At 35.9% G+C, this 19,539-nt stretch overlaps 4 long non-coding RNA genes across 4 annotated transcripts; 2 read left to right on the top strand and 2 right to left on the bottom strand.

Moving 5' to 3' along the window:
- LOC130048575 (uncharacterized) lies at positions 1–1,672 on the bottom strand. Its single transcript, XR_008797355.1, has 3 exons — positions 1,401–1,672; positions 970–1,103; positions 1–714 (listed from the first exon to the last, which is right to left on the bottom strand). It is a non-coding gene; the product is annotated as an uncharacterized LOC130048575 (long non-coding RNA).
- Positions 1,673–3,014: 1,342 nt separating this feature from the next.
- On the top strand, positions 3,015–9,241 carry LOC130048577 (uncharacterized). Its single transcript, XR_008797357.1, has 4 exons — positions 3,015–3,329; positions 4,699–4,777; positions 4,919–5,014; positions 7,972–9,241. It is a non-coding gene; the product is annotated as an uncharacterized LOC130048577 (long non-coding RNA).
- Positions 9,242–10,701: 1,460 nt separating this feature from the next.
- Positions 10,702–13,699, top strand: LOC125654748 (uncharacterized). The gene is made up of 3 exons (XR_007362454.2): positions 10,702–10,945; positions 11,492–11,551; positions 13,526–13,699. It is a non-coding gene; the product is annotated as an uncharacterized LOC125654748 (long non-coding RNA).
- A 219-nt stretch (positions 13,700–13,918) lies between these two features.
- LOC130048579 (uncharacterized) lies at positions 13,919–18,756 on the bottom strand. Its single transcript, XR_008797360.1, has 4 exons — positions 18,678–18,756; positions 17,874–17,960; positions 17,160–17,259; positions 13,919–14,089 (listed from the first exon to the last, which is right to left on the bottom strand). It is a non-coding gene; the product is annotated as an uncharacterized LOC130048579 (long non-coding RNA).
- Between the last annotated feature and the right edge of the window lie 783 nt (positions 18,757–19,539).

Below are 19,539 nucleotides of genomic sequence, written 5' to 3'. Positions count from 1 at the left end.
GTCACTAGGAATCCACACTAGCAAATCACAGCATTGGGTGTCTTTCAGGTGGTGTTGTCCTTGAATCTGATGCCAATATTCAAATTTTGTTTTGAGGTGCAGCGAACCATCCCTTGCATCACATTCTAAAATGGCAAATGTCATTACATGTATTGATAAAATATACATGATTTACAAGTGCTCTGATTAGTGTTAAAAGTATTATACTGCAATATGCATACTTATTTTGACATAGATGTACTGCAGTATTCAAAACTTGATGCAAGTAAAGTTTATAAAGAACATTAGCAGTTCAATATCACAATGAAGCCTAAGTAGTATTTGTATTTCATTCATAAAATGTTACTTTAAAGTTATAATAAACTTGGATACATCCATAATGATATACATGTATGTGAATACATATATGTACAGCTAATGTACATGTATTAGGTACACATACACATAATTGTTCAATCTATAATGCTGACTTAACAAGAGGGAAATCCCAACATTTGCACAAGCCTCTTTAATTGTCATTGTTCGAGCTGAAAATGGGCACTTAGCCTCAATTAAGAATTTCAGGGGTTGCTGAAAATGGCCTGTTGCCCTGTGGAATGAGGATGCAGTTAATTCCTCCATTGTTGTTGTGAACTTTGACTGTGCCGACTTTGGATGTTTTATCCAACTACTGGCGTATTTTGCATTGAACAGTTTTATTTGCCTTTCTTATATCTGAAAAATTCCAATATATCAACATGTAAAAATTTTATCTTCATAGTTCGAACCCATTTATTACCTACTTTGGGTATAAATAAGATAAGTTTATTCCAATTTTGGGCCCATAGAGCATAACAGCAAGACAGTTTATAAAGAAAGAAATTTTTAAAAAGAAAGAAAGTTTACAACATATAAACTTATAATTATTATAATCATAATAGATATAGATCCAAACATGTATTGACATTATTTTATCTTTAAATTGTGTACCTGCCTTTGAAAATTTGCTGTCATATGAAGATCGACCTTTATACTGCCCCATTATGGGCATACTGGCATCAGACATCCACATTAATGATGACTGCACAATGCACAACACCTTTATCCTCAGATTCAAGGCATATCTATAAAATATTTTTAAAATATTAAACAATCTTAACCCATCTGTGATGTAACTGATATAGATAGGCATATTTAATGCGCTTTGTTTATTGAATATACAACTGTACACTGCAGGTGCGTAAATGTAGTATCGTTGTCCCCCCCCCCCCCCCCCCCAGTACGTTCGTATAAATACAAAGCAAGTTTTATGCATAATCCGTTTTTATTTTCAAGTATTAATATACTTTTAATTGGAATGATTTGAGAATATAAAAACGTATCGCACATCTCTCTAGTTCATAGATTAAACTTTTACCAACCTGCTCTTTATCTGCAAGACGTACCCTCGTCGATGCTTGTACACTGGCGGTTATTACACGTAGTTCGTCAAACACGAAGCGAAGAATCCTCGACCACTCCACTAATGCTTCAATTCCCATGTTTATCTCGTTAAAACCTCCACATAATCGATTGATAACGCTATATCTATGTATAACACTCTCTACACACTGCAATCTGAGATGTTGATGTACCCGGAAGTTAATAATCTCGCTAAATCTCGGCAATCACATGACGAGACTTACAGACCCTATAATGCTAATTTTACATGTAAGTTCTATGAGATTCCAATGAAGTGAAATCTTTAACATAAATTGAAAAAAAAAACATTGCTATTGATACATGTACATTGTACATATTCAGATGATGATAGGAATAATTTGTGAACTGAATCTGGACTTGCAGATATATCAATAATGTATTCCTTGTCAATACTTGCTTATAGGAGATTTCGGACATTGTTGGTTAAAAACGAAACCTTCGTATCATATAGGATATATTTTATTACATGTATATCGTTCCATCGAAATAACGTGACATCAGTTTGTTAGTTTATTTCACATGTACCAATCAAAGCGATATGACGTCTGGATCATTGCATGCAGTTGTGCAGACAAGTACTTTTCTAAGAATGCAGTTGTTTTCGGACGTTTTCTCCAATATTTCGAATAATAACGTGCAGTGTTGTAATGGGAACGTTTCCTCTTCGTTAGTTTCATCCATTGTTATTTTTCCCCGAAGAGTCTGTATTACATTATTTTCCCCCAATCTTAGTTTCGCCCTGTTTTATTTTCCTCCAATCTTAGTTTCGCCCTGTTTTATTTTCCTCCAATCTTAGTTTCGCCCTGTTTTATTTTCCTCCAATCTTAGTTTCGCCCTGTTTTATTTTCCCCCAATCTTAGTTTCGCCCTGTTTTATTTTCCTCCAATCTTAGTTTCGCCCTGTTTTATTTTCCTCCAATCTTAGTTTCGCCGTATGTTAACCCCCCCCCCCCCCCCCACAACTTTAGTTTAGCCCTGTTATTTTCGTTCGGTATCATTTTCGCGCAGGCGTATTGAAAACAAGTTTGGAGACGTCTTTACGAGTAAAAGAAATGTCAACTAGGGATGTAAAACAACTACCAAACAAAATTGGCTTAAAATAAAAGTTTTTTTCCCTGCTACTTTGACTTAATAATCGTGAGGTAGTTCAGATTTAACAGGTTTTGAATTCGCCAGCTTAGAAAGGTAGAGTGTTATGGAAGAAACTAGATTTAAGGCAACAATGCCTCTTGAATGCACAATTTTCTAGACATCAGCTCCTTAATGTGAGAAATGTTCAATATTCTCTTCAACGCTTGCATGGGCGTAGGATGAATGCATATAGTTTAAAACATGTCTATAATCTGATAATATAGTAGACGTAATGTTAGTAAGTAAAATGGGTTTTGGTTTATATTAACCAGGTGTGTATATTAAGAATCACAGTAGTAAGAGGGAATTTATCCAGATAAAAATATTTTATGAAAGTTAGTTTACCGTTTTATTCAACTTCGACATAATCAATAGTTTGTGTAAAAAAACACGGTGAAGATTTATACTTGTTTCTTATGCCTAATCCCCAAATACTCCTAAATTTACTGCATTGCGTTTTATATATTCCGAGCTGTTACACGACAGCTTGTAATTTTTATAAAGGCAAATGATATTAATGCGTGCACAATACTCTTCTATGTTTATCACATAAGAGTGTTCAACGAAGGGAAATAACTACAAGATAACTCGAAATTTGTTAATTGTACAAGGTTTCACTGCTTCTTCTTTGTAGGGACCATTCTTCCGATACCTCAATCAGACCGATGTAGATGAGGACTTTGATACAGAGAACATTGCCGACCAGACAGACGACAATATAGAACCGGTACTGTACAGGTAAGAACCGGAACTGTACATGTCAGAACCGGAACTGTACAGGTAAGAACCGTAACTGTACATGTCAGAACCGGAACTGTACAGATAAGAAGACCGTGGTTCCCGTATAGCAATTGCTAATGTAGTGATTAGGGCTATGTGGACCACGGACATCGACCTGGACAGTAGATCAGTGCTTAGAGCAACTGACTAGTAATGCAGGGGTCTCGGGTTCGAAATCGTATCCAGCCACATTATTACACTGAATATTTACTTATCATTAATGTTGCATCTCTATCCTTTTTTTTTAGCATCTGGTGGGGATCCGGGTTAGAATAGGTCCTCAGTACCCTTGCTTGTCGTAAGAGGCGACTAAATGGGGCGGCCCCTTGGATGAGACCGCAAAAACCGAGGTCCCGTGTCACAGCAGGTGTGGCACGATAAAGATCCCTCCTCCCTGCTCAAAGTCCATTAGCGCCGAGCATAGGACTAAAAAAAATTAGCCCTTCACGGGCAATGGTGACGTTTCCATATGAGTGAATTATTTTCGAGAGGGACGTTAAACACTATACACCCAACCAACCTTTTTTGAGTAAAGCGAGAATTTGAAAGTTTTATTATCTTAAAGGGAAGCCTTGAGAGATATGCACTTCATAATAATAATACCATATTTATATAGCACCCTTTTCATACACTATGTACGCTCAAAGGTGCTTTACAAATGTAATGTACATTATTACCCCGGCAGACCTTATATCAATCTAGAACTTTCTCAGCCTCCTAGGAATCATACAGTGCAAGCTGCCATTGCAAGCGCTAGAGCACTAACATTCTAACAATATCTTTCACTATCTATAGCCAGGTACCCCTTTTACACTTGGGTGGAGTGAGGAAATTCATGTAAAGTGCCTTTCCCAAGGACACAGCGGCCAGGACTCGAGCCCACGACCTTTCGGTCGAGAGTCTGACGGCCTAACCACTCGGCCACCGACGCCACACTTCATTGTACTAACGCAAAAGTCTGTGGTTTATCTTCGTCCGCAAAACTCTGCGCAGTTGCAAGATCATGATGTTTCGCTTTTCATGTTCTATATTGACATCAATGACAATTTCAGTCGTAATAATAACATAACTTATCGATTGCGGAAATGACCGAGTACTTACGATTGTGACCATACATCAGTCACGTTTTGGAACCATTTTCCCGCCGTCGGTCTGGTCGTCCAATCATCTGTCCGTTTGTTACTCTCCATGATTTAAGTGCAGACGACACATGTATTACTTATGTAATCTAATTGAATGAAGCATTGCAACCTTGTTTTACCGGTCAGGTGTGAGTGCTCACTCTGTAGATTTCAAACAAATATATTTTAAGATTTTTCTTTCTCAGATTGTCAGATGCAAAGGGATGTCTTGAGTTCTCTCTGGAGAAAACGGGTCCGGTTAAAATCGGCGATTTCGATAGAAACGTAAGTTTTATACAGTTGAACAAGAAACTGCATACCGGATGTGGACATTGTTTTCTACATTTGACATTTAACATTATTGTAGAAAATTGTTTGAAAAATGCAATATCTAAAATGATATCTCCCTTGTTGTTGTTGTTTCAGGACGTCTTTATTTTCGACACCAAGCAGGAATTGTTTGTGTGGGTGGGCAGTCAAACAACCCACCAGGAGAGGAAGAACGCAATGACCTATGCACATGTAAGAATCTCGGGGTCACGTGTCACACAAATTGTACTCATAACGAAGAGCATCAGAAGTACGGAGACAAAATGCCGTGTTGATACACTTTACATACGTACACTGTTATGCTCTGACGTCACATTAACATTATTCTATACATACGCTTAGAGTGGAAAGGAATTTGTTACCTACGTTAAACTTCATTTGTTAACAGCAGGAACTGCATCTGCTAAGAGAGACGTTTGAGCTTTAAATACACATGTGATATCACTTATCAAGTGTGATGGTGGAATTTTGCACATCAATGCAACTTGATGTCAGATGCTGGATGAAATAGGCCTATTTGAATATAAATAAGAAATAAATTTCACTTTTGAAAATACGGGGGTATGAACTGCGATGCCTCACGCCGACAGAACGCGCTTCATGCAGTGCACCGACAGAACGCGCTTCATGTTGTGTACCGACAGAACGTGCTTCATGCTGTGTACCGACAGAACGTGCCTCATGTTGTATACCGACAGAACGTGCATCATGTTGTGCACCGACAGAACGCGCTTCATGCAGTGCACCGACAGAACGCGCTTCATGCTGTGTACCGACAGAACGCGCTTCATTCAGTGTACCGACAGAACGCGTTTCATGCTGTGTACCGATAGAACGTGATCCATGCTGTGTACTGACAGAACGCCCTTCATGCTGTGTACCGACAGAACGCGCTTCATGCTGTGTACCGATAGAACGCCCTTCATGCTGTGTACCGACAGAACGCGCTTCATGCTGTGTACCGACAGAACGCGCTTCATGCTGTACCGACAGAACGCGCTTCATGCTGTGTACCGACAGAACGCGCTTCATGCTGTGTACCGACAGAACGCGCTTCATGCAGTGTACCGACAGAACGTGCTTCATGCTGTGTACCGACAGAACGCCCTTCATGCTGTGTACCGACAGAACGCGCTTCATGCTGTGTACCGACAGAACGCGCTTCATGCAGTGTACCGACAGAACGCGCGTCATGTTGTACCGACATCAAACGTCACAGTTCATACCCTCGGTTGTTTCCAAAAGTAAAATTATGTTTACATTGTTCTTTGATTTATTTTGGAATATCTCCAGCCGTAAATAGATGTACTACATGTATATTTATCAAGATTCATACGCGCAATGTTTACATACAAAAAAAAATATCAAAGTAAAAAACATTGGAAATGTAAATATTTCCTGATGAATCCTCTGTGTCCCATTTGTCATAGAAATACGTTACAAATGATATCATACTTTCATTTGATATATCGGCGAACAAGTAGAACTTTATTTATCTGAATAAATGTATGTCATATACCTTGGTGGCAATCGTTTGCGATATTTCAACTTCTTTATCTAATTTTTAAAATATGTCATATTTAATTGTATTTCTTTGGCAAAACATTTCCTATAAAACTGTATCTTCCCCATTAATATTGCATGTGGTCGGTCCTTTGTTAAATCCCTGACTAACCGTGATTGTTTACATCCATTGCAAACTAAAACATATGAATATACGCTTTGTGATGATAAGTACACTGTAGAAATAAGTTCTCGGCAACTTTCTTCCCAGATATATACCTCAAGGAAACATGAGGTGACAGATTTTGAGGATTGCAAAGTGTAAATGTGTTGCCTTTTTGTTTCATTATGGTATAGGAAACGATGATGTATACAAAACTTATTTTCCTACAATATTCATAGGAAACGAGTCCCTCCCTATACTGTTCGTTATCTTCACTTATTTGTTATCTTCATTTGTTCGTTATCTTCACTGTTATCTTCACTGTTATCATCACTTGTTCGTTATCGTCACTTGTTCGTTATCTTCACTGTTATCATCACTTGTTCATTATCATCACTTGTTCGTTATCTTCACTGTTATCGTCACTTGTTCGTTATCGTCACTTGTTCGTTATCTTCACTGTTATCGTCACTTGTTCATTATCTTCATTTGTTTGTTATCGTCACTTGTTCGTTATCTTCACTGTTATCGTCACTTGTTCATTATCGTCACTTGTTCGTTATCTTCACTTGTTCATTATCGTCACTTGTTCGTTATCTTCACTGTTATCGTCACTTGTTCGTTATCGTCACTTGTTCGTTATCTTCACTTGTTCATTATCGTCACTTGTTCGTTATCTTCACTGTTATCGTCACTTGTTCGTTATCGTCACTTGTTCGTTATCTTTACTTGTTCATTATCGTCACTTGTTCGTTATCTTCACTGTTATCGTCACTTGTTCGTTATCGTCACTTGTTCGTTATCTTCACTGTTATCATCACTTGTTCATTATCATCACTTGTTCGTTATCTTCACTGTTATCTTCACTGTTATCTTCACTTGTTCATTATCTTCACTTGTTCATTATCGTCACTTGTTCGTTATCTTCACTGTTATCGTCACTTGTTCGTTATCGTCACTTGTTCATTATCTTCACTTGTTCATTATCGTCACTTGTTCGTTATCTTCACTGTTATCGTCACTTGTTCGTTATCGTCATTTGTTCATTATCTTCACTTGTTCATTATCGTCACTTGTTCGTTATCTTCACTGTTATCGTCACTTGTTCGTTATCTTCATTTGTTCGTTATCTTCACTTGTTCATTATCTTCACTTGTTCGTTATCTTCACTGTTATCGTCACTTGTTCGTTATCTTCATTTGTTCGTTATCTTCACTTGTTCATAATCTTCACTTGTTCATTATCTTCACTTGTTCATTATCATCACTTGTTCATTATCTTCACTTGTTCATTATCTTCACTTGTTCGTTATCTTCACTGTTATCGTCACTTGTTCGTTATCTTCACTGTTATCTTCATGTGTTCGTTATCTTCACTGCTGTTTTCACTTGTTCGTTATCTTCATTTGTTCGTTATCTTCACTTGTTCGTTATCTTCATTTGTTCAAGAATCATTTCCATTCGTGTGTGTATTTATTTTTCAGAATTATTTGATGAAGACAGGACACCCCTTGATTCCAGTCAGTTGTCTCAACGAGGGCGCCGCCAACAATTCCTTCAATATGGCTATCACTGCTTGAGAAAGCCGACCACAGAAGAGCTTGAATCAACATGAACTCAGCTCATCCACTTCGAACGCTTTCTGCGTAACTACTGATATTTCTATAAATCAAAATGATCGTCTATTTCGCCATTCGTTTCGACTGAGACTATTATCTGCTTAATATATCCTTAAACACGATTTTTGACTTCGTTTTGTGAAAAAAATTCAAATGTGAATATGCTGAATGTCGTCTTTATCTTATGTTTGACTGCTCCACCGGGATTTTACATGTATTCATATCCCACAATATAATGTGTAGACGGAAACACCCTGATCATTTCATTTTGAGCATTAATGGTGTCTGGAATTAGTAGTGTATAGTCATAAGGTATTGTTTGGTATAGCAATTTATGATTAATGTAGTAGGAGTTATTTGCATTTATCTCTCTCTCTCTTCTTCTTCTTCTTCTTGGTCGCGAATCAAGATTTTGAGAATGCGAGGTACTCCCCCTCTGAGGCATTAGTGAATTTGTGAATCCGCGTCAGACTGATGGTATCATTTATATACTAGATCATATCATTGTAATGGCAATCACCAAAAAACGGGCCCCTGCTTTGAAAGGAGGTACTCTACATCGTCATAATGGCTGACTTCCTTTAAAAACATGATGAAAAAAAATCAGTATCAGCAATATTTGACTTTGCGTTATATGTGCTAAGCCAAGATCCATAACTCTTTGAATCATAGATAAACAAAATTCATTGATACATGTATACATGTAAGTTCGCATTTAATCCTCAGTTCAGTAGCTACAGTAATGGTTCTTTGGTTTATGCTATTTAACTCTATGTTTTCTTTGTTTTGCTTTTTATTTTATTTTATCATTTGTTTTATTTTTGGTTTTGTTTTGTTTTGTTTGTTTTTGTTTTTATGATTATTATTTTTAATTCTTCTAAGAATCCAAGAACTGTAACAAAATTTATGAATGTTGTTTTTATAGTGAAATTTTCTATATTTTTATAATATATCTATTGATTATAAGGAGTAAGATACTTCTAATCTGTGCACTGGTGCACGTGTCTTTAATTTTGGAACAATGAATTTAACGTGATACCCTTGTTAACAATTTTAATCATCATGTTTTGGTTGTCTGTTAATGTTGGTAATTTTTTAAATTGGTTTTCATATGAATAAAAGAGAGTATTTCACACCATGCGTTGCCTTATTCTTATTGTATTATTCTAATTTTACGGCACGGGGGAATTTTCAGAGCGGAACGTCTTAAGACATTCATTTTAATTACTTTCTGTTTCTCTTATGCTATTGGTCCCCGTTCTTCTTTCCGATAGACCATTTCATTTCATTCAAGTAGTGCATTTTCTATCAAAAGTCAAGTGCCCGCCCAGGTTTTTGTTGTTGTTTATTTTAATTCCCTTTGTCACTTGGGATTTGACAGATTTATAACAAATAGTTTTTGAAAGTGAAATTTTACTCAATATCCACTGCACGTTTTCGCACAGACGTCGCCCATCGATATTTTTGGCTTGTTACGCTGGGTTGATTTGGTTTGTTTTTGTTTTGTTTTTTATGAATTTTTTTTGTAAGTTCACTTTGTATACACGAGGGAATGACCTGCCACGCTTTACGCCTACATATATATGTTAGCGCGCCATGAAAAGTACGCCGCCATGAAGTGTCGCTGTTCATACGATCATGTATTTTCAAAAAAAATTGTTTCTTATATTTACATTATAGTTTTATTTTTGTCGGAGAATTCCCAGCTAATAATCGAACTATATCTATCAAGATCCACACATGTACACACCTTGTATATATTCATGAGGAAATGGTTTTCATTTCAATCTGTGAAGATATCGAAGGCAGAAACATTGGATTTTTTTTTTTTTTTTTTTTTTTTTTTTTTTTATCAAACACACTCTGAAAAACTTTCAAAGTGGGCATATCTTACCGGGACATAAAAGTGGGTACAATGTATATCTTAACGGGGCATAAAAGTGGTTATATATGTGTACATGTGTATATGTATGCGTATATATGTACATGTATGTATATGTTATTGTTTGCTTTTGTAAAAATATTGTGAATATGAAGGTTAATAAAAAAAAATAATTAAAAAAAAATAAAAAGTGGCTATATCATAACGGAGCAGACAAGAAGTGCACTGTTTTTCCTTAATTCATAGCTATAACTTTTTTCCAAACTACATCAAATGATTTCTTTTCCAATAACTACTAAATATCAAATAAATCATCATTATTTTTTTAATTTTCGTTAGAGAAACCCGCTTTTCAATAGGAATTATAACCGACTTCCTATGAAATACTTCTCCAAAATACATTATAATCTATGACATGCAAGAACGCATGTGTTGGAGACATATTTGAAGAGAACCTGTCATGCATAATTATGACTATAAAAACGGCAATATACAACCTTAAATATAAACACACACAAAAGTTAACAGTGTATAATGTTAATTATCCAATCATTGATATCACTCCATCAGTGGTATACAATAACCATCAATTACGCCATATAATATATTGACGAGTCTCAATTACAAGATTGGGGATTTTTTTGGAAACCACAAAACGAAACGCACGCAAGGAACCAAACGGAAATTGCCGATATCTATCAGCCAATTCTTCTCAACACAAAACCTGTCACTTATTGTCAAAAGAGTCCGACAGGCGATCATTAGTCTTCTATCACTTGTTTATCCCCTGAATTGCGCTGAATGTAAAGACACCCTCCAAGGGTAGGCTAATTTTCATGCAGGAGAAATGATATTTGTGTGGACTTCGTAAAACCGCATTACTTACACCTGTGTGTTACGTGATGTTAGCGGAACAGGTCGTCTCGCTCCTTGTAGGAGTGTGTGCCGTGTTGAATGGTAAGTTTGACTATATATCTATACATTTACTACTATGAACGATTCCTTATAGCACACAATGTTTGGTATGATTTTTAACAAAGCGATGAACATTATGATTTTAGTATCCAAACTTCAATATTGATGAAATATGAAATAAACATTGGTTTACACGTTCCCCTCTAATATCTAATAATTATAATTACAATAAAAGTACAGCAATTTACCCACCGTTCATCGTCTCTTCAAGTTAGAAAACAGAACCATTTAACACTCAATGTTTACATTTTCAATGCTTTTGCCTTTTATATCTTTTCCTTATGAAATACTTGTAATTGTGAACAATGCGCGTATGAATCTTGATAAATATAGTACTTCTATTTTAACAGTAACTGTTGGAAATTCCGATGAAAGTAGAATGTAAATATAAGAATATATTTCATTTTTCTTGGAATATTTCATGAAGCGCTTTAATGGAATTTCAAACAATAAATTTCTTCTTCATACAGAATTTAGTTTGTTTCAATTTAGTTTCCGTCTGTGTATAATTGTTTTCATTTCATGTAGAGATTATTCCTGCGGAGGCATCTGACCTCGACGGATGCGATGCCGGTGTTGCATGGCAAGGTGAGGATTCAACATTTGTTCAATGAATTTGATTATTTCCCTATATACAAAATATTCTGCATGAAAACCATGTGAATAATTTGTGCGAACACCATGCGTCGCATCGTCTTCTGCTCATGCTAAATATTTTCTTGAAACCTATGCAAATTTATATGTAAATCACGTGATCCACTTCTTTCTTTGTAAATCACTCAGTCAATCAGATGTACTCCTTAATTAGTTTTCAATGCATTACCACCTAAATTATAGCGTAATGTTAGTATTACTTGCAATTACATTACATGTTATGGTAATTTAATGCATAACCCCTAAATTATAGTGTAATGTAAGAATTACTTGTAATCAAATTACACGCTACGGTAATTTAATTCAATACGTCCTAAATTATAGCGTAATGTTAGAATTACTTGTAATTACATTACACGTTGTGGTAATTTAATGCATAACCCCTAAATTATAGTACAATGTAAGAATTACTTGTAATTACATTACACATTACGGTAATTTAATGTATTACTACCTAAATTATAGCGTAATGTTAGAATTACTTGCAATTACATTACACGTTACGGTAATTTAATTCAATGCCTCCTAAATTATAGGGTAATGTTAGAATTACTTGTAATTACATTACACGTTACGGTAATTTAATGTATTACTACCTAAATTATAGCGTAATGTTAGAATTACTTGCAATTACATTACACGTTACGGTAATTTAATTCAATGCCTCCTAAATTATAGGGTAATGTTAGAATTATTTGTAATTACATTACACGTTATGGTAATTTAATGCATAACCCCCTAAATTATACTGTAATGTTATAATTACTTGACATTACATTACGTGTAGGAAATACATGTACGTACAGTGTTTCATGTACACAACGAAATCCTAATTTCCTTAAATCCATAAATCAGAGCATTATGAACCTTAGAATCAGTAAAAACAGATGTAAAAATGTTTTTAACCTTTCTTCTTCATATAATACCTGGAAACTTAACATTTGGTTTGGTGATAGATGAACAAGGTATAAATTATGATAAAAATAAAACAATACACTTAACAATCAAACTTAAAGGAATCAGACCTCTAAAGCTCATTTATTTTCAAATATATTTTTTTCCTTATTTGTAACAATTTGTCAAAATCAATTACATCTACACATTTATTTTATGTTAAACTTTATCATTAAACTTGTCATAAAATTGATGATAAGAGTTTAAATTTCCCTTTACAAATGTTTCAAATGAAGGGTACCCAATTTAGAAATGTGCACTATGTGTAAGAGTGACAACACAAAATGAGTCCTATCCAAACAATGCGATACTCGCCATTGTGGTTCTTACGACAATCTGAAAATGTTAAGGTATGTTCCATAAATGAGAATCGGTTGTACAAATTGTACTTCTTTTATTAATCCCCAAAAAGTACTGCTAATGCATTGCTCAACTAAAGTAATGGTGCTGTAATGCCTAAGAGAATTTAATGCCGACTGTTTACAGTAAATGGTACTTGTAATGCATCACTTCACAATGTAATTCGTCTTTGATTTCATCAGTTGCTATGGTTGCAGCTGTTCGGGAGATATTCCTTTTTGTAGCACACGGAACTTATTTCATTCGATATGCATGGTGGATCCCCCCCCCCTATTTTTGGTACTAAGGAATGACAATTACTACCTATGTATAATTGATACAAAAGCATTACTATTTTCTCCAATAAACTGCAAAATTGTCTTGTTTCAAAATTAGTACTTCCTTCAACATTATGAATAGTTAGTTTGTCCCAAGCCTAATTCACAATACGAGGATAGAAAGACGTGTTCTTCTTCCGCAAATCGTAACTCATGGTCATTGTTTCTGTGTAAAGGGGCAATAACCAGACACGGTAACCTTGCTTCTACTATATTAACTTTCCTTTCTGGGGTGCCCCCTGTTTAAATCTTGCTTCAGGATTTTGTTATATTACAGGGAACTGGGCTGTATTGACCATCGTCTTCTTCCTATTTGTGATAGTCCGAAGAATAATGGCAAATTAGAAGATGGTACAAGAACTGAAGAAGCCGGACTGAAGTGCGAGACATTGATTTTAATATACAAGTATACGTTCTCAGATTTCAAGGATATATTAAAGTTTTAAAATTTGTTTGAGTTACAAAATGTTGTAGAAGTCTTCATATTGTTTACCTGATACATATGCAAAACATACAGGAAGCCGGATTTCAAAATTAACTATAAAATCATACGTGGAAGATTGCTCAAAAAGAAAACAATTACATGGATGTTTTCTTTCTTGATATGCAATATAGTTCAAACATATTCTGCATAATTACAGCTAATACAAGTAAACCTACAAGAAAGTAATAAAGTCCATAAAAATTTATTTATCAAGATCAACCATACAGATATAAATTCTAACAAATTCCAGGACATGACATCATTCGATCGTAATGTTCCTTGGAGTAACCACCCCTTCTCTCCGGGAGAGGTCGCTTCTTTCCTTCCGACCACCTCGCTGGAAAAGTTTGGGTGGAACTGTAAGAGATAAAGAGACCGATTTCAGTGGGGTGTGAAATCATTAATCCGCAATTGGAAATCGAAACGAAACCCAGAACGTCCTTCGTACTACATCGCATATTCATTTCTCTCTGTAACCTTTAGGTGATTATCAAATACATTTGGACCCAGTTGCACGACGGTTATAATTAACTTTAACAGACAGTTAACTTCTCATTAACTCTAACATTTATATAGCGTTAACTATCAATCAAACTTCACTCAACTTCGTGCAACTGGGCCCTGTACAACATACATAGTTTAACATATTTGTACATATTTTATCTACTTTCCCAGCCAGTTCCTCTCATGTGTTGTGGTATCTAATTTTGAAATAAATCACTTTGGAAAACTACTTATATTCAACTTTAGTAAAGAAATCCCACACCTTTATTTCAACACGGTAAAATATAGTACTGAAATAGTCCGAACAATAGAAACTGAATTCGAGGTCAAAACCTTCGTTCTCAGGTTGATCCCAAATATCCATTATATATTTGTTGCTCTCTCCTCCAGAATCGCGTTCATTTTAAATCAGAAGTGTTCCCTACTCAACCGGACGTTCAGTATTCCTCTGAGAGAGTAGGACGTTCCGGGGTTTGTATGGTTGTGTACACAGTGACTTTTAAGTATGTGTAGTGTGTATATAGTGACTTTTACATGTGAGTGCAGTGTGTATATAGTGACCTTTACATGTGTGTACAGTGTGTATATAGTGACCTTTATATGTGTGTACAGTGTGTATATAGTGACTTTTACATGTGTGTGCAGTGTGTATATAGTGACCTTTACATGTGTGTACAGTGTGTATATAGTGACCTTTATATGTGTGTACAGTGTGTATATAGTGACCTTTACATGTGTGTACAGTGTGTACATAGTGACCTTTACGTGTGTGTACAGTGTGTACATAGTGACCTTTACATGTGTTTACATAGTGACCTTTACATTTGTGTACAGTGTGTACATAGTGACCTTTACATGTGTGTACAGTGTGTACACAGTGACCTTTACATGTGTGTACAGTGTGTATATAGTGACCTTTACGTGTGTGTACAGTGTGTACATAGTGACCTTTACATGTGTGTACAGTATGTACATAGTGACCTTTGCATGTGTGTACAGTATGTATATAGTGACCTTTGCATGTGTGTACAGTGTGTATATAGTGACCTTTGCATGTGTGTACAGTGTGTAGATAGTGACCTTTACATGTGTGTACAGTGTGTACATAGTGACCTTTACATGTGTGTACAGTCTGTACACAGTGACCTTTACATGTGTGTACAGTGTGTATATAGTGACATTTACGTGTGTGTACAATGTGTATATAGTGACCTTTACATGTGTGTACAGTGTGTACACGTGACCTTTATGTGTGTGTACAGTGTGTATATAGTGACCTTTACGTGTGTGTACAATGTGTACATAGTGACCTTTGCATGTGTGTACAGTGTGTAGATAGTGACCTTTGCATGTGTGTACAGTGTGTACATAGTGACCTTTACGTGTGTGTACAATGTGTATATAGTGACCTTTGCATGTGTGTACAGTGTGTAGATAGTGACCTTTACATGTGTGTACAGTGTGTAGATAGTGACCTTTACATGTGTGTACAGTGTGTACATGGTGACCTTTACGTGTGTGTACAGTGTGTACATAGTGACCTTTACGTGTGTGTACATATTGACCTTTATGTCTGTGTACAATGTGTACATAGTGACCTTTACCTGTGTATACAATGTGTACATAGTGACCTTTACGTGTGTGTACAGGTGTACAGAGTGACCTTTACGTGTGTGTACAGTGTGTACAAAGTGACCTTTACGTGTGTGTACAGTGTGTACAAAGTGACCTTTACATGTGTGTACAGTGTGTACATAGTGACCTTTACATGTGTGTACATAGTGACCTTTACATGTGTGTACAGTGTGTATATAGTGACATTTACGTGTGTGTACAGTGTGTACATAGTGACCTTTACCTGTGTGTACAGTGTGTACATAGTGACCTTTACGTGTGTGTACAGTGTGTACATAGTGATCTTTACATGTGTGTACAGTGTGTATATAGTGACCTTTACATGTGTGTACAGTGTGTATATAGTGACCTTTACGTGTGTGTACAGTTTGTATATAGTGACCTTTACGTGTGTGTATAGTGACCTTTACGTGTGTGTACAGTGTGTACATAGTGACCTTTACATTTGTGTACAGTGTGTATATAGTGACCTTTACATGTGTGTACAGTGTGTACACAGTGACCTTTACGTGTGTGTACATAGTGACCTTTATGTGTGTGTACAGTGTGTATATAGTGACCTTTACGTGTGTGTACAGCGTGTACATAGTGACCTTTACGTGTGTGTACAGTGTGTATAAAGTGACCTTTACACGTATGTATAGTGTGTACATGTGACCTTTACATGTGTGTACAATGTGTACATAGTGACCTTTACATGTGTGTACAGTGTGTATATAGTGACCTTTAGGTGTGTGTACAATGTGTACATAGTGACCTTTACGTGTGTGTACAGTGTGTACATAGTGACCTTTACATGTGTGTACAGTGTGTACATAGTGACCTTTACATGTGTGTACATAGTGACCTCTACGTGTACATAGTGACTTGCATATACCAGATTAGTATATACAATAAAGTATACTGGAGGATAAATGCGCTGTAGAAATTATTCTAAAGTATGAAAAATTCTGCATAGTGTCGTCCATGAAGGACATGGTTTATACCTTATGTGTGCAGCATTTTCCAAATAATGTATATAAACAAACGTCCACTGATTATAATCTGAATGCAGGTAATGTGCAGAAAAAGTGCAAGACAAAATATATGAATATAAAATAAAAATGAACTGCACACAGGCGTGGCATATAAATGACATTTTCTCAAATTCGCAAAATCTGGCAATGCTATACAATGCAAACCATCTACAGGAAGCGGAAGGTTTTTTTCTCACTATGATAGTATACGAACGTGTTATCGGTAAACATTAAAAAGGAAGAAGAATAATATTGTCTTCTGAAATCATTACTGTGTAAAGGGAGGGTATGGAATGTGCTGGTATCAGGACGATTTGGCGGGACTGCTCAGGTGCTGCTAAGTGAATTTATTATTCCAGAACGTAAAGAAACCTGTCAAACATTAAAAGAATCAAGGTGAAAAAAAGATCTAAAGACTAGAAGACAGCAAAACAATAAATTATTGACTGTGGAAATTCGTGTACGTTTTTAATACGCCGGTTTCGAGATACGTCCGAGTTTTTTTCCTTTTGGAGAACTTTCGTACATAGTGAGGCGTGAAACAATTTGTTTACATGTGGGAGTGGGACTAATAGTAAGTTTCAGTAAGTTTCTCATACGCTGTTTGATCACCAGAATTCGACTGATACCACAGACTAAATAAGTCGTAAGTATTCAAGGAGTAATTAGATACACGAAATTCTTATCATATCATTTCATTCGATAGTATTTTGTATTTACCACATTTACATATCTAAAGAGAAGCCGCTTTTAGTGCATTTTGTCATCTTTCTCCCTGACTGTAGGTCCGATCTGCCCACTTACGCATTCAAAGTTCCACTAAATACACCTCCTACACAGAAGAGCTCGTATCTCGAAACTGGCGTATTGGATATTTTATTTCCGCTGGTATATGTACGAATTTGTGGGCGTTATAGTTCAGCCAGTAGGTTACATACATGTATCAATGGAAGCAATGCAATAGAAATAATATATCTCATTCTTACTTTCGTCAGTCCTCGACGAATCGTTGAATTCCGTCAACGAGATATGCTTACTTGTTTTCCGAATCGGAGCATCACTGTTCTTAGCGACTGAAGAGAAAGTAGAATGTAAGTATCAAACCAAACCAATAATGAAATACAGTCGATTCCTACACATCGTGGCTTGTGGTTACATTGATTATTTCCAGATAGCATGCATGATATTTCGCAAGAAAGGACATAAATGCCCAGTTTTTAAGCTCTCGGATAACCAAAACTGGCGACTAGCTGTTGTACATTAAAATGAATGCAAAATAAATTAGATTTAAACAACAAACAAACGGATATTTAAACACACTACAATACAATGCAACATATGCGGTGATGCGTCTTTTAAGAGAATTAAATTGAATTAGTCTCCTCTAGACTTACATTTTCTGTGATTGTACAATGTACACGTCATGTAGAGACTTACATTTTCTGGGATTGTACAATGTACACGTCATGTTTTAGAGACTTACATTTTCCGGGATTATACACGTCATGTTGTAGAGACTTACATTTTCTGGGATTGTACACGTCATGTAGAGACTTACATTTTCTGTGATTGTACAATGTACACGTCATGTAGAGACTTACATTTTCTGGGATTGTACACGTCATGTAGAGACTTACATTTTCTGGGATTGTACACGTCATGTTGTAGAGACTTACATTTTCTGGGATTGTACACGTCATGTAGAGACTTACATTTTCTGGGATTGTACATGTCATGTTGTAGAGACTTACATTTTCTGGGATTGTACATGTCATGTTATTGGGACTTACATTTTCTGGGATTGTATACGTCATGCTGTAGGGACTCTCTGTAGGTGGGGATCACTGGTAAAGCTTCTGGAGGAATATCCTGAAATTAATGAGCCTATGTCAGTCAAGGAGGAATTAATTATCATTATTCACTCAACAGACATTTTTACCTATAATAAGCAAATGTACAATTGAAGATTACAAACAGTGACCAATCTCATACATGTGAACCCTTTACAGAATACACAATTTGAAGAAGGACAAGACTTTAGTATGGCCGCTGGATATACTAGAGGTGGTATCAGGTGCCTAGGAAGGGTAAGCATCTCCTGTCAACCCTTTCGATTCACGTCGATTTTTGGAACTGGAATCAAATCCTTAGAAATATTTCTTTTCGTAGTTTGTGGGGAAACCAATTTACTGGAAACTGCGTATATAATTCTCTGCCTTTCGTTTGTTCGTCTATTTCTATTTCCTTAAAAGTCGTTTGTTCGTCTATTTCTATTTCCTTAAAAGTCGTTTGTTCGTCTATTTCTATTTCCGACAACACAGTAAACGACAATATCGACCATTATTGAGAACGTAATAACATTCTGTGTTATTTTCACATTCACTTTACTTTTATAGACTTTTTTGTTTCTCAGATTATCCATTTATTCTAACATGCGCAACGTATCCCTAATATAGTTTCATGATTTGGGTACATGAATGCTAGTACACCGATAAAGTACGTCTAGTTCCCGGTCAACAAGTTTACTTCACTCGGTGAAGCTCACGGGGATTTGCCAATCTTCCCGTATCTCTAAACGATATACGCAATTATTGATTGATTGATTGATTTTACATCCTGTCGAGAAATTTTCACTCATATTGAGACGTCACT

Source organism: Ostrea edulis, chromosome 7 (assembly GCF_947568905.1).
Source record: "Ostrea edulis chromosome 7, xbOstEdul1.1, whole genome shotgun sequence".
Lineage (NCBI taxonomy): Eukaryota > Metazoa > Mollusca > Bivalvia > Ostreida > Ostreidae > Ostrea > Ostrea edulis.
This window is presented reverse-complemented; position numbering and strand designations above follow the sequence as displayed.